This window comes from Elaeis guineensis, chromosome 6, assembly GCF_000442705.2.
Source record: "Elaeis guineensis isolate ETL-2024a chromosome 6, EG11, whole genome shotgun sequence".
NCBI lineage: Eukaryota > Viridiplantae > Streptophyta > Magnoliopsida > Arecales > Arecaceae > Elaeis > Elaeis guineensis.
Window position 1 is genome coordinate 122377707 of NC_025998.2, and position 13621 is coordinate 122391327.

Below are 13621 nucleotides of genomic sequence, written 5' to 3' on the forward strand. Positions count from 1 at the left end.
TTCTTGATGTTGCTTCATGCTTAGCTCATGAGTCATCAAAGATCCAAGAAGCTCTTCTAGAGGTAGAGTGTTCAAGTCCTTGGCTTCTTGGATGGCAGTCACTTTGGCTTCCCAAGTTCTTGGTAAGGACCTGATAATCTTTCTTACAAGCTCACTGTTAGTATAGGACTTACCAAGACTCTTTAAACCATTAATAATATCAGTAAAGCGAGTAAACATTACAGTTATGGACTCATCATGCTCCATTTTGAACAATTCATATTTATGCACAAGCATGTTTATTTTAGACTCTTTTACTTGATTGGTTCCCTCATGGGTTACTTCTAATCTATCCCATATTTCTTTAGCAGATGAGCAAGTAGAAATGCGATTAAATTCATTTGCATCAAGAGCACAATAAAGAACATTCATTGCTTTAGCATTTAATTGGGCCATCTTCTTATCAACCTCATCCCATTCTTTCTCGGGTTTGATTGATTCCTCACCATCTATAATTTTAGTGGGTGTGTGAGGACCGTTCACTATGATACTCCACATATCATAGTCGAGTGCTTGTATGAATATTTTCATCCGAGCTTTCCAATAGGTGTAATTAGACCCATTGAAAAGTGGAGGTCGGTTAGTGGATTGCCCCTCGGCTAGAGAAGTACCGACGTGGGTTGCCATAGATCTTTGGCTCTTTGATTGTTTAGATCAAAGAAGGGCTAGAGCACCGGGCTCTGATACCACTTGTTGCCCAGCTATGCAACCCAAGAGGGGGGGGTGAATTGGGTTTCTAAAAATTTTGAACTTAACTAATGACTTGTGAAAACTATTTGTCAATAGCTAAATGAATGTGGAGAGTAAACTTAATTCAAGACTAATTGCCAAAAGCAAGAATGCAAGAAAATAATGAAGAGTTAAAGAGAAGCAATTATGCACACCTCAAACAAAAGGATTTATAGTGGTTCGGTGCCAACCTTGCACCTACATCCACTCCCCAAGCTCCTACTTGGAAATTCCAATCCACTAATCTTGTATTCAACCCGAATACAAATGTCAAAAACTCTGACTCTAGCTATTCCAAGCTAGACCACTTGTTTCCCGGATACAAGTCAACCCAATACACTCCGATTCTAGGTTCGGATCAACCTTCTTTTGTTTTGGAACCCCTCCAAAATAAAAACAATCACTCAAACTGAGTAAAATAATTTATAGCACAAATAAGTATAAGAAAAGCTCCTTTAATGAGCGAATATAACTTTAAATATACTTTACTCAAGAGAAGAAGACCCTTTTTAGATTTTCTCAAAGTGGTTGGAGACTTGAATGTACACTTGAGGAGTTGGTGAGCTTGGTTTAAAGGCTTCTTCAAAGCTTTGAATGAACTCTTGATAAGGGCTGAAAAGTTGGCTTGAAAAATCCTTTTTTAAATTCTCTCTTTTGAATGCTCTTGAATGCTCTCTTGAATGCTCTTTAAATCTCTTTCAATCTCTTTTCAATCTCCTTTCAATCTCATGCTTGTTTCCCACCTTTTGGATCCTTTTATAGCTTTAAGAAATAGAGAAAAACATTCTAGGCTGAAAAAGAGCCGTTAGACCACATTAAATGAGCATTAAAAGCACTTAAAACAGGTTAAAAACTAGCTGTTGCAGAGAAATCCCGTCACAGGGGTCGACTCATGCCTGGGGGTCGACTCGTGGGTCGACCTCTGTGGAAGAATACCAGAAAACAGGGTTCTGTAATTTTTGGCCTAAAAACTGCAGGGGTCGACTCATGGGTCGACTCATGCCTTGGGGGTCAACTCATGGGTCGACTCACAGGTTGTGCCAAGCCAAAAAATCAGCGTGCCAAACAGCTCATGTGCCATGAGTTGACTCATGGGTCGACTCATGAATTTCAAACATGCATAACTTTTAAAATACAAGTCCAAAAACAATAAAATTTTCACCAATGGATCACAAATCTTTTGTTCTATCATTTGATACTTTCAAATCAAGATTTTGGTAAAATTATGATTTTGCCCCTGAAGAGCAAAACATCTTTTTTTTAAATAAAAATTATTAGTACCCCTTCAACTGCTTTGTAATCATCAAAATCAATCTAGGGAACAACAGGAAGAAACTCTCAGAAAAATATGATCACCTACTTGAAATTCCAGCTCCCTTCTTCTATTATCAGCATAACTCTTTTGCCTGCTCTGAGCTGTACGAAGTCATTCCTGGATCATGTGTACTTTTTTCACTGTCTGTTGCACTATTTCTGGTCCCAACAGTTTTCTTTCTCCCACCTCATCCCAATAAATGGACGATCCACACTTCCTTCCATATAATGCCTTGAAAGGAGCCATCTGAATGCTTGCTTGGTAACTATTATTATAAGTGAACTCAACCAATGACAAGTGATTATCCCATGCTCCACCTAAGTCCATAACACAAGCCCTTAACATATCCTCTAGGATCTGTATGGTTCGTTCTGATTGTCTGTCAGTTTGAGGATGAAAAGCTGTACTGAAATTTAACTTGGTACCAAGGGCTTTATGAAGGCTCTTCCAAAACTGAGAAATAAATCTACTATCTTGATTTGACACAATAGTAACTGGTACTTCATACAGTCGTACTATCTGCTCTATATACAGGCCTGCCAATCTTTCTAAGGAAAGACCAATTCGAAAGGATAAGAAATGCGCTGATTTCGTCAATCGGTCAACAATTATCCATACAGCATTATTATTCCGAAGTGTTTTAGGTAACCCAGTCACAAAATCTATAGTAATATGCTCCCATTTCCACTGAGAAATAAGTAGAGACTGCAATGGTCCTGCTGGTCTTTGATGTTCGGCTTTTACTTGTTGACATACCAAATATTGGGCTATAAATTGTGCAATATCCCTTTTCATACCAGACCACCAAAATTTTTTTTTCAAATCTTGATACATTTTTGTGCTTCCAGGATGCATGGTGTAAGCCGAATAGTGAGCCTCCTCCAGGATCTCATCCCTTAATCTTGAAATCTTGAGAACACATAGTCTGTTATCGAACCTCAATGACCCATCCTCATGTGTCCAAAATTTTGTCTGTATACCGGATTCCACTACTTCTATGACCCTTTATAACTCTGAATCTTTCTTTTGAGCTGCTTTAATCTTTTCAATCAAAGTAGGCTGTAGTACAAGATTTGCAAGTTGAACTTGAGAATCATGTAGTCGTATTTTAATTCCTGATTTCTCCAAATCTAGCAATATAGGCTTTTGTGAGGTAATTAAAGCAGCCAATTCACCAGAAAATTTTCTACTTAGAGCATCAGCTACAACATTCGCCTTCCCGGGATGATAATTTATTGTCAAGTCATAGTCCTTCAATAGCTCCAACCACCTTCTTTGTCTTAAATTTAACTCCTTCTGAGTAAAGATATATTTTAAACTTTTATGATCTGTCAAAATCTCGCAATGCTCTCCATATAAATAATGCCTCCATATTTTTAAAGCAAAAACCACAGTTGCTAATTCTAAGTCATGAGTAGGATAATTTCGCTCATATGACTTCAATTGTCGAGAGGCATAAGCTATCACCTTTCCTTTTTGCATCAAAACACAACCAAGACCTTTACGAGAAGCATCGCTATAGATAGTGAAACCTTCTGTCCCGGATGGAATGGTTAAGATTGGAGCAGTCACTAATCATCTTTTTAACTCTTGAAAGCTTTACTCGCATTCATCTGTCCATTCAAACTTTACTTGTTTCCGTGTTAGACGTGATAGAGGCATGGCAATACAAGAAAAACTTTCCACAAACCTTCGATAGTAGTCAGCCAACACCAAAAAGCTACATACCTCTGATACGTTAGTAGGTCGGCTCCAGTCAACTACTGCCTCCACTTTCCTTGGGTCAACTGAAATACCATCTTTAGAGATGACATGCCCGAGGAAAGTAACACTGTTCATCCAAAATTCACATTTTTGTAGCTTTGCATACAGCTTCTTTTTTCTCAGAATTTGTAATACAATCCTCAAATGTTCTTCATGCTCGAGTGAGCTTTTTGAGTAAATCAAAATATTATCAATAAATACAACTACAAATCGATCCAAGTATGATGCAAACACTCGATTCATTAGATCCATAAAGGCTGTCGGTGCATTGATCAAACCAAATGGCATGACTAAAAACTCATAATGCCCATATCTAGTTCGAAAGGCTGTTTTTGATATATCTCCAGACTGTATCTTCAACTGATGGTAGCCAGAACGAAGATCAATTTTTGAGAAGACCTGTGTCCCTTGCAACTGATCAAACAAATCATAGATTTGTGGTAAAGGATATTTGTTTTGCACTGTTACCTTGTTTAATTCTCGATAGTTTATGCAAAGCCGAAGGCTACCATCTTTCTTCTTCACAAAAAAGTACTAGAGCTCCCTAAGGTGATACACTAGGTTTAATGAATCCTTTGTCCAACAACTCTTGTAATTGCTTTTGTAATTCCTTCAATTCTGCTGGAGCCATTCGATAAGGGGCTTTAGAAATTGAACTCGTACCAGGGATCAAGTCAATAAAAAACTCAATCTCTCGATCAGGAGGTAGTCCAGGCAGGTCATCTGAAAAAATATTAGAAAATTCCTTCACAATAGGAATATCCTGTAACTTGAGCTTATTATCTTGAGTATCTAATACAGTGGCTAGAAGTCCTTCACATATTTTTCTAAGAAATTTTTGGGCATGGACAGTTGAGATGAACTTCTGGTGAAAGAAGGATTTAATACTCATGAAACTAAACTCTGACTGATCTGGAATTTGAAACCTTATTATTTTTTTGAAGCAATCAACTGTAGCATGATATGCTGCTAACCAATCCATCCCCAGGATTAGGTCAAAGTCCTTCATCTCTAAGACTAATAAGTCTGCTTTCATCTTCCTATCTTCAATACTCAGTATACAATCTTTGCAAATTGAATTAACCAAGATCATCTCTCCACTTGGTGTGCAGACACAAAGATCATTTTCTAAAGGTGTAGGAGATATCTCATTGGTCTTCTTAATAAAACTAGTTGCTATAAAAGAGTGGGTAGCTCCAGGGTCAAATAGAGCATAGACATCGTTGGATGCTATTTTAATCATACCTGTCAGATAATTACATAATATTTATTTATCATTCAGGGCTATATGTCCATATATATCTAAGCATATAATATTTCATGATATATATATAAAAAAACTTTTTAGGAGATCGGTTCAGTACCTGTCACCACTGAGTTAGAAGCATTAGCATCCTGTTGTGTAAGTGCATAGACTCGTCCTTGGATATTTGATTTTTGTTGTCCCACATCTTGTCTTTGTACATCTTGGGGTGCCTGATTTGCAGAGGTATTTTGAAAATTTTGAGGCATCTGCTGTCTCTGTGATTCTCCTCCACTGTGGCATACAACTGCTTTGTGGTCATCTCGTCCACATTTGTAACATTGTCCCCCAGGCCATGTGCAATCTCGTTTAAGATGGGATCCTCTATATCTATAACATATAATGCTCTCCTGAGATTGTACTTTACTTTCAATGGCAGTCTGACTTGATTTTGGGATCTTTGGTTTGAAGGCACTGATATTTTGACCTTGAGAATCAATTGCTCGATCTCTTTTCTTCATACTTTTCTCTCTTGCTACTTGAGCATCATTGAGTCCTTTTTCTATTATTAAGCATTTGTTTACAACTTCTTTATAAGTGGACAGCTCAAAAATAGTCACTAGTTGTTGGATTCTCTCCCTTAATCCATTCTCAAATTTTCTGGCTCGAACATTTTCCTCAGCTATCAATGCAGGGGCATATCTCGACAATTCTTCAAATTTAGCTGCATATTGAGCAACTGTCATGTGGCCCTGTACTAGTCGATCGAACTCTCAAAATTTTTGGAGTCGGATACTCTGAAAAAAATACTTCTCATAGAAGACTTTTCTAAATTCTTCCCATATAAAAGGTACATCATTTGGCCCCAATTTTCTAATTTTCATCTCCCACCAATCGGCTGCCTCACCTTGTAACATAAAAGTGGCAAAAGTGACCTTATCTTCAGCAGGACATCTTAAAGCATGGAAAACTTTCTCTATTTCTTTTAGCCAGCTTTCAGCTTCCATAGGATCTGAGGTCCCTGAGAATACCGGTGGTGCATACTTTTTAAAATCTAATAAATTGATTTGACATTCATACTGATTTTCAGCTCCTTGTTGCTGCTGGAACTGTCGCTCCTGAAATATTTGTTGTATGATCTGCTGTTGTTGTCCTTGCTGCACCTCTAATATCCTCCTCATATCTTCTCTTGCAGCCACTTGTTGTTGAACCAGTACTTGTATTAACTGAGCTGCAGTAACTTGTTCCCCAAATTGAATTTCAGGTTCTCCTGGAGTTTCTTCCCCGGGAGTGACCTCTGCAGGCTCAGTCGGATGTTCTTATTGTGGTGCATCATCATCCGATGAGGGTGGAGCATTTTCTTGTTGCATAGCTGGCTCTCAAGTATTAGAGCCATCCGCAAATTGAGTAGGTCTCCGATTTCGTCCATGCTCAATCCCTCATGCCATGACAACCTACACAGTTTCACTTTAGTCAGGAACTTAAGAAAAATATCTCATATTAGTCAATTTCCATCTAAAAGTCTATTCATATACTCTTTCTCTGAAATGAACCTTAGGATTTCTAAACCTAGGCTCTGATACCACTCTGTCACACCCCAAACCCAGCACCTGAGTTGGGCACGTGACACGGCCACACAAATCCTAGAGCAGCGCCCTGAGGATCATGTAAGGCCTAATAATTTAACACTTCAAAATTTTAAATAATCAAGTAAATACCAAATCAATCAACCAAGTCACAACTTCAAATCAAATGTAAACTTGTTCAATACAATTATTCAAATGTTCATTGGTATCAGAGAATTTAAGCTAACTGAATTACTAAAGGCTTCAGTTCTTATTTGCTCTCGCCCAAACCATCCAAACTAAGCATCCTGTGAGTCTGAAAAAAAAAAAAGAAGGAAATATGAGCTTCTCCAGCTTAGTAAGAATCACTGCACATGTACATCAAACCAGTATATAAAAGTAATATTTCTGAAATCAATACAATTTGTGAAGACTCATATGTATATAATAACTGAAATATTATCATAAATATGCATTTAATAATATGGATCATCATATATCGTCAAGTGAAATCTTCATTCATTGTTGAATTACATATTATATGTTGCATCTTTTCACATTTTCGGTTTGTCAATCTTTTATCTCTTTTTGACTTTGGACTAACCCAGACCATACCTCAATCTCTTTCCAATCTATTTTTTTTTTTCATATAAGCCTTTCAAGGCTGTCCCAGGATGAGCTTTTGGTCGGCTGTCCCACGTACGAAAATCCGTGAGAGGCTGTCCCAGGCATAAGCTCCTGACGGACTGTCCCAGGCATGAGCTCCTGACCGGCTGATCTATATGTCGAGGCTAGTCCAAACTATATCTTTTTTATTTAATTCTTAATTTTATCGAATTATTTCAAATTACAGAACGATGAAATTGATAAGTCATATCCATAAGACTCATACCATCAATCATAAAAAAAATCTTTTCATAACATACTCATATTAAAAAAAAAATTCATATAAGCCATATATCAATGTCTCGAGCATAGAAAACTCATCGATTATAAATTCAATATTGTAAATTCAACATATAAGACTAACAAATAAATAACATATATATAGTGATGATCATGTACAGGATTCTTACCTCGATCAATGAGAAATCAAATTCACAGTCTTATAGTCTGAAAATCAAAACCCTACTCGTTGTCCCCCTGGTCGTTGGACTGTTCTCCTATCAAACAAATTAATTTAACCAAATTAATTTTTTAAAAAATTATATATTGAGGTTTATTGAAACTCTTACCTATGTTCCTTTTTTTTTATTTATTATATATATATAATTAATTTTTATTTAGAGAAGAGAAAAGAAATTTCTTCTCCTCTTCCTCATGCTCAAAAACAGGGGACCCGAGCCCTTTCCGAGCGCCTCCCCTTAATCCGGCCAGGTAGGCCATCTCTGGCCACCCTCCCCAGCAACTCCAACGATGGCGAGGCTACCGTCCCGGTGGCAGCCCCACCCCTCGCTGCTGGCGACGGAAGGAGAAAATCAACGCAAACAGTGGTGTCCCTGTTTGAGCCCGAACCGGCATCTCGCCGGCTTCCAAGTACACCGATGATCGGAGGATCAATTCGAAAAGAAAGAAGAAGAAGAATACCTTGTTCCGATGTCCAAAGACAGCTCCGACGGCCCCCCTCTCTTCCGATCAACCACCCACGGTATTTTCTTTGAGAAAATCCCTCAAATCCCCAAAATTTCTTAGAAATTTTTGTTGTAAGATCCTAAGGGAGGAAGGGGGGTCTTTATAGGGAAGGATTTCTACCTTAGTCGGACTCTTCGAGTCCGATTTCATCGGAACGGAAAGGAAGAAGACTCCGATTAGGAGTCTTCCTCCTGTAATTTTTTTTTTTTGTTGTTGGGCCGTCAAAGGTTTACAGGCCCAAGTAACTGGGCCGTTACATATATTCTATGAATCTAGTATTAGCTTTGTAATAAAATTTTCCTTCATATTTGAATGGTGTTTTATAATTGCGTGGCTCTGAGTGACTGCTTTTCTGCTTCATTCTTGGCCTTTAATCATATTCAAGACTTCCTCATCAATCATTCTATCCATTTTATGAGAAACTTCAGGAAGAAAAATTAGCAATCTATTCCAGACACATTTTTGTTCAGAACATGTTCATATGTGCTCTGTTGATCACATCACCAAGGTTGTCCAGCTGCCTAGGTATAGCCAAGTGGGTGGACCCCCTATATGGCCTAGGCGCTTGGGCGGCTGCCTAGGGAATAAAGCCCTCCAAGTTTGTAGTATGCATACTTCTAATCATATGCACAGGTAAGCATGTGCACATTATCATGCATACTATTTTTTTTTCACCATACATGACATCATGATACCTATATTTAATACTTAGAAATGTCCAAAGGCCAAAATCCACAACGAGAGAACTTGCTGCCACTACAGCAGCCAGCAAGCTGCAAAATACAACCAAGCACCCAGCATCTAGCAAGAAGCAGGAGGAGGAGGCTAGGAAGCAATAGCGAATAGGCCATAGGAGCATAGCCAACAACCATCAAAGAGGAGGGGGAGGGGGCTAGTAGCATGGAAGCTAGCAAACAAAACAAAAGGGGAAGAAAAAAGGAAGAATGGCTGGATGAAGAAGAGACAGGAGTCAACAAAAATAAGGAAGAAAAATCAGTGGAAGGAAACCCTCAATTCTGGCTTTCTTGATTCCAGGATCCCTAATCGTAAACCGGTGGTTGGATTGGAGTCGTGCTGTGGGTCAAACTGTGGTGTGTTCCCTACTTCGGCAGACTGCACCTCAACCAACAGAAAGGGCCCGCCTTCTATTCAAAAGGCGAGCATCTCGTCATTCAGTTCAATCCATATGCTGCTCCATTGAAGAAGATGAAGATTCACCTAAAAGAAGAAGAAAGACCAAAAAAAAACTATGTATAAACCTGACACTGGTGTTGGTCATTGCAGCAGCCACTACCACTACTTGCTACTGGCTAACTTGTTGATGGCCATAGATTTGACCATTGGTTGCAACTAGGTTGGTGGTAGCCTTTACTGAATCCGACTTCCCACGTGGGGCTCAAATAATGAAAAAACAAGGGGAATAAACTGTCGAAGAACAAGGGTTTAAGCGGGCCTCAGTCAAATTAAGCACCTAGGCGGCCACTTTTAACAACATTGCTTATTACCTACTAAATGTTGACTTCAAAACAGATCAGTCATCAATTTTCATTGCTCGGAAGGACACCAAGTAAATAATCATGATATTACTATATATATACAATAGATCTTATAGTGAACAGCCAGAGGAGCATCTATATAACCATAGTTGTATAGTAAGTTGCAAATATATTGTGAACAGGTGTTCCTTATTTGGATCAGAAGCAGCAGTTTAAGTGAATGAAAATTCAAGTTCAAAAATAGTATCAAACATTCCAAGTCAAATTTTATTGGACATTCTATACACTATGTAACCCAAAAGGGACAACGTTGAAAACTAACAAGTGCCAAAACTGCCAATCTTACGTACAAGCAATGTGAGAAAACAGAGCATTAGAGATTAGAGAGGATCATAAGAGGTGTTGTTTTAATCTTTGACCAAATTTTTGTAAATTCTGGTAACTTTGAGCTCTTGCAAAGCAGGGACCAATCTTTGAAATGAGTAAGAGCATTGGCAGCCACTGAATGAATAGATGAGTTTTTTTGGAGAAAAAGCCTTGCATTGCGTTCTTTCCAACAATTCCAGGTCACAGCTGCAAGAAGCATTAAGATCACTGGTCGTGTCTTCTTCGGGAAGTTCCTTATAATCCAATCCAAGCACAGAAATTTGAGAGAAGATTGTGGATGAAGTACTCCTAAAGCAGAACAAAGAGCCTTCCAAATGCTAGAGAAGAAGGGGCAGGTAGAGAAGAGGTGATCGGTAGATTCAGGCACCTGGTTACAGATAGCACAGCCACCCAAGAACCGTCCAGTTTTCTTCCCAAGTAGTTCTCTAGTGTTGAATTTGTTTTTCCAGCATAACCACAGGAAGCATTTGATCTTCAAAGGGGTACTAGTGCTCCAGAGCGAAGAAGCAAATTTGCACTTGACACCAGTAGTATTTAGGAAGCAATATAATGAGGAACAGGAGAAATTACCACTGCTATCTGCTTTCCAAGAGATTTGGTCATTCTCCAAGTTCAAACTGATGCGGTGGAGCAAGGAAGTCAAGTGTGAGAATTCGATTCGATCTTGAGGTCCAGCAAAAGGAGGCAATTTGATTTTTCACATTCTGTTTCTGAGATTATAAAATTGAGCTAGATTACCATTCTTCTTCTTACATCGAAGGAACAGTGATAGAAAAATGTATTATAGTGGAGCTTCACAAATCCAGTTATCTCTCCAGAATAGAGTCTCCTGCCCATTATCAATAATGTGTTGAACCCTGTTCCAAAAAGAAGGAAGAGCTCTAATGACATCTTGGCAAAGATTTGAGCATTTTTTGATTGGCTTCTAAGATCCTGAAAGTCTGACTTTACGATGATATGCAAAATTAACTTGCCTTCTCCCAAGGCTATTTTCTTTAATAAGCATTCGCCATCCCCATTTTGCCAGTAATGCAGTATTCATTTGATGGATATTTTTGACTCCTAAACCTCCCTCCTCTTTTTGTAAGCAAACAGTTCTCCAATTTACTTAGCAATTGATTCCATTGGAAGAAGAGTTACCACTCCAAAGGAAAGAACGTTGATAAGCATCAATCTTTTTAGCAACCCAGACCGGCAATCTGAAGAGTGACATGAAATACAACAGGAGAGACGAGGGTACCGAGTTAACAAAAGTAAGCCGACTTTCCAAAGAGAGACATTTGCCTTTCCACGTAGCCAATTTAGATTCTACCCGTTGCAATAAGATCATCCAATCTGATTGAGGTAACTTCTTCCCACCAAGAGGTAGCCCAAGATATTTGATCGGGAGTGAAGTAAAATTGCAATTGAGCCAAGATCAACTGTAGGAATAGAGCTCTTCTGATAGTTGATTTCCAAACCTGAGCATAGCTGAAAATAATATAAAATAATTTTCAAAATGACAATATAATCCTTCTTAGCATGGGGGAAGATCAAGGTGCCATCTGCATATTGGAGAATTTTCGTTCCACCTCTTATCCATGGGTTGCCAAGTCCTTCGAAGATATTATGCGAGGATGCATTAGACATTATTCGGCATAGTGGATCCACTGCAAGGATGAAAAGAAAAGGAGATAATGGGTCACCTTGCCTAAGACCCTTTTTACAAAAGATCCAATCACCCATCTCACCATTCGCTGTAATTGCCACTTTAGAGGAGCACAAGATATTTTGTATCCATCCTATCCATTTTGCTGGGAAATGTCGATGGGTCAGGACATTCAGAAGATAGGAATGCGAAGCCTTATCAAAGGCCTTAGAAAAGTCCAGCTTGCATAAAATCCCCTCCACAGAAGCCTTTCTAGAATGATGAATAATCTCAGAAGCACATAGAAAGTTGTCCAATATAGATCTTGTCATGCCCCAAACCCAATAGCCGGTTCGGATACGTGATGGCCACACACTCCTTAGAGCAAGCTCTAAAGAATATGCAAAGCCAAAAATATTTCATTACAACCTCAACATCTATAATATTTAATTTCAACAATAATTCGTAAAACCTTGCATAATTACAAATTAAATTTTTTCAATCCTCTAATCGAATATCATGACACTCTATCTATCTATCTGCTCATCCATAAATCCAAGCTATAGCCAATCATGAGCATCCTATATCTCTGAGAAGAAAAAGAAAGATGAAAGGGTGTGAGCTTTACAGTGCAGTAAGAATTTCCATATCATACCAATATAATAATATAATCTGAAAATAAGGATAACAATAAAATACGAAATCTCATGTTCAATATTCAGAATACTGCAAATATCCATAAATTTTTTATCTTGTTAAAATAGATGCATCATCATATGTTAACAGATGAAACACTTTTGTTCAACAATTGTTTCATGTCTTATCTTTTATTTCTCTTTTCATAATCACATGATTTTTAACCTTTTCTTTCTGGCTCTGGACTAACCAAGTCTATATCTCAGTCATCATCCAAATCAATTTCCACTTAAAAGCCTTTCAAAGCTGTACTAGGATGAACTCCTGGCCCGCTGTCCCACGTACGAAAGCCCATGAGAGACTGTCCCAAGCCTAAGCTCCTGGCGGGCTATCCTAGATATGAGCTCCTGGTAGGTTGATCCACCTATAAGTCAGTGGGGGCAGTTCCAGGCATAAGCTCCTGACGGTCTGTCCCAAGCATAAGCTCCTGGCAGGTTGTTCCACATGACAAGACTAGTCTATACCATATTTCTCTTTTTTATTTAATCATTATGTGTTGATTTCATCAAATCAATTCTGACTTACATTATGATCAATTTAGATATGTCATATCCATATAATCATGCCATCAATTTTTGATACATATATATTGATATAACATACTCATTTTCAAAATCATATAAGCAAATAATAGTGTTTCGGATATAGCAAATTCATCAAATCTCAAATCCAACGATGCAAAACCAATAATGCAAGATTAACAGTAAAATAACATATATAATATTGATCATATACAGAGATTTTTACCTTTATTGGTGACTGATCCAAATACAGAAATCAATATTTTTTTTTGATTTATGAATTTTGAAAATAAAATATTCCACTCGACATCTTATGCAAACAATTGTATCTCTTCATTATCCTGATTAAATATAAAAATCATATATGGAGAAATTATCGATAATCGATCCTAATAACATAAATCTAGGACTTCTTCTAGGATTAACCAAAATTAGAATTTATCTAAGTATCGGGACCCTCCATTGGTCTACAAGACTTTTAGAGAGAGAAAATTCATGAAGAGAGAAAAAATTTTAGAGAGAGAATGAAGAGAGAATTTTCGTATCCTTCAGATGAGGTAATTCATGATTGAGATCATCAGAGGTTATATCAAGGTGACTCAATATG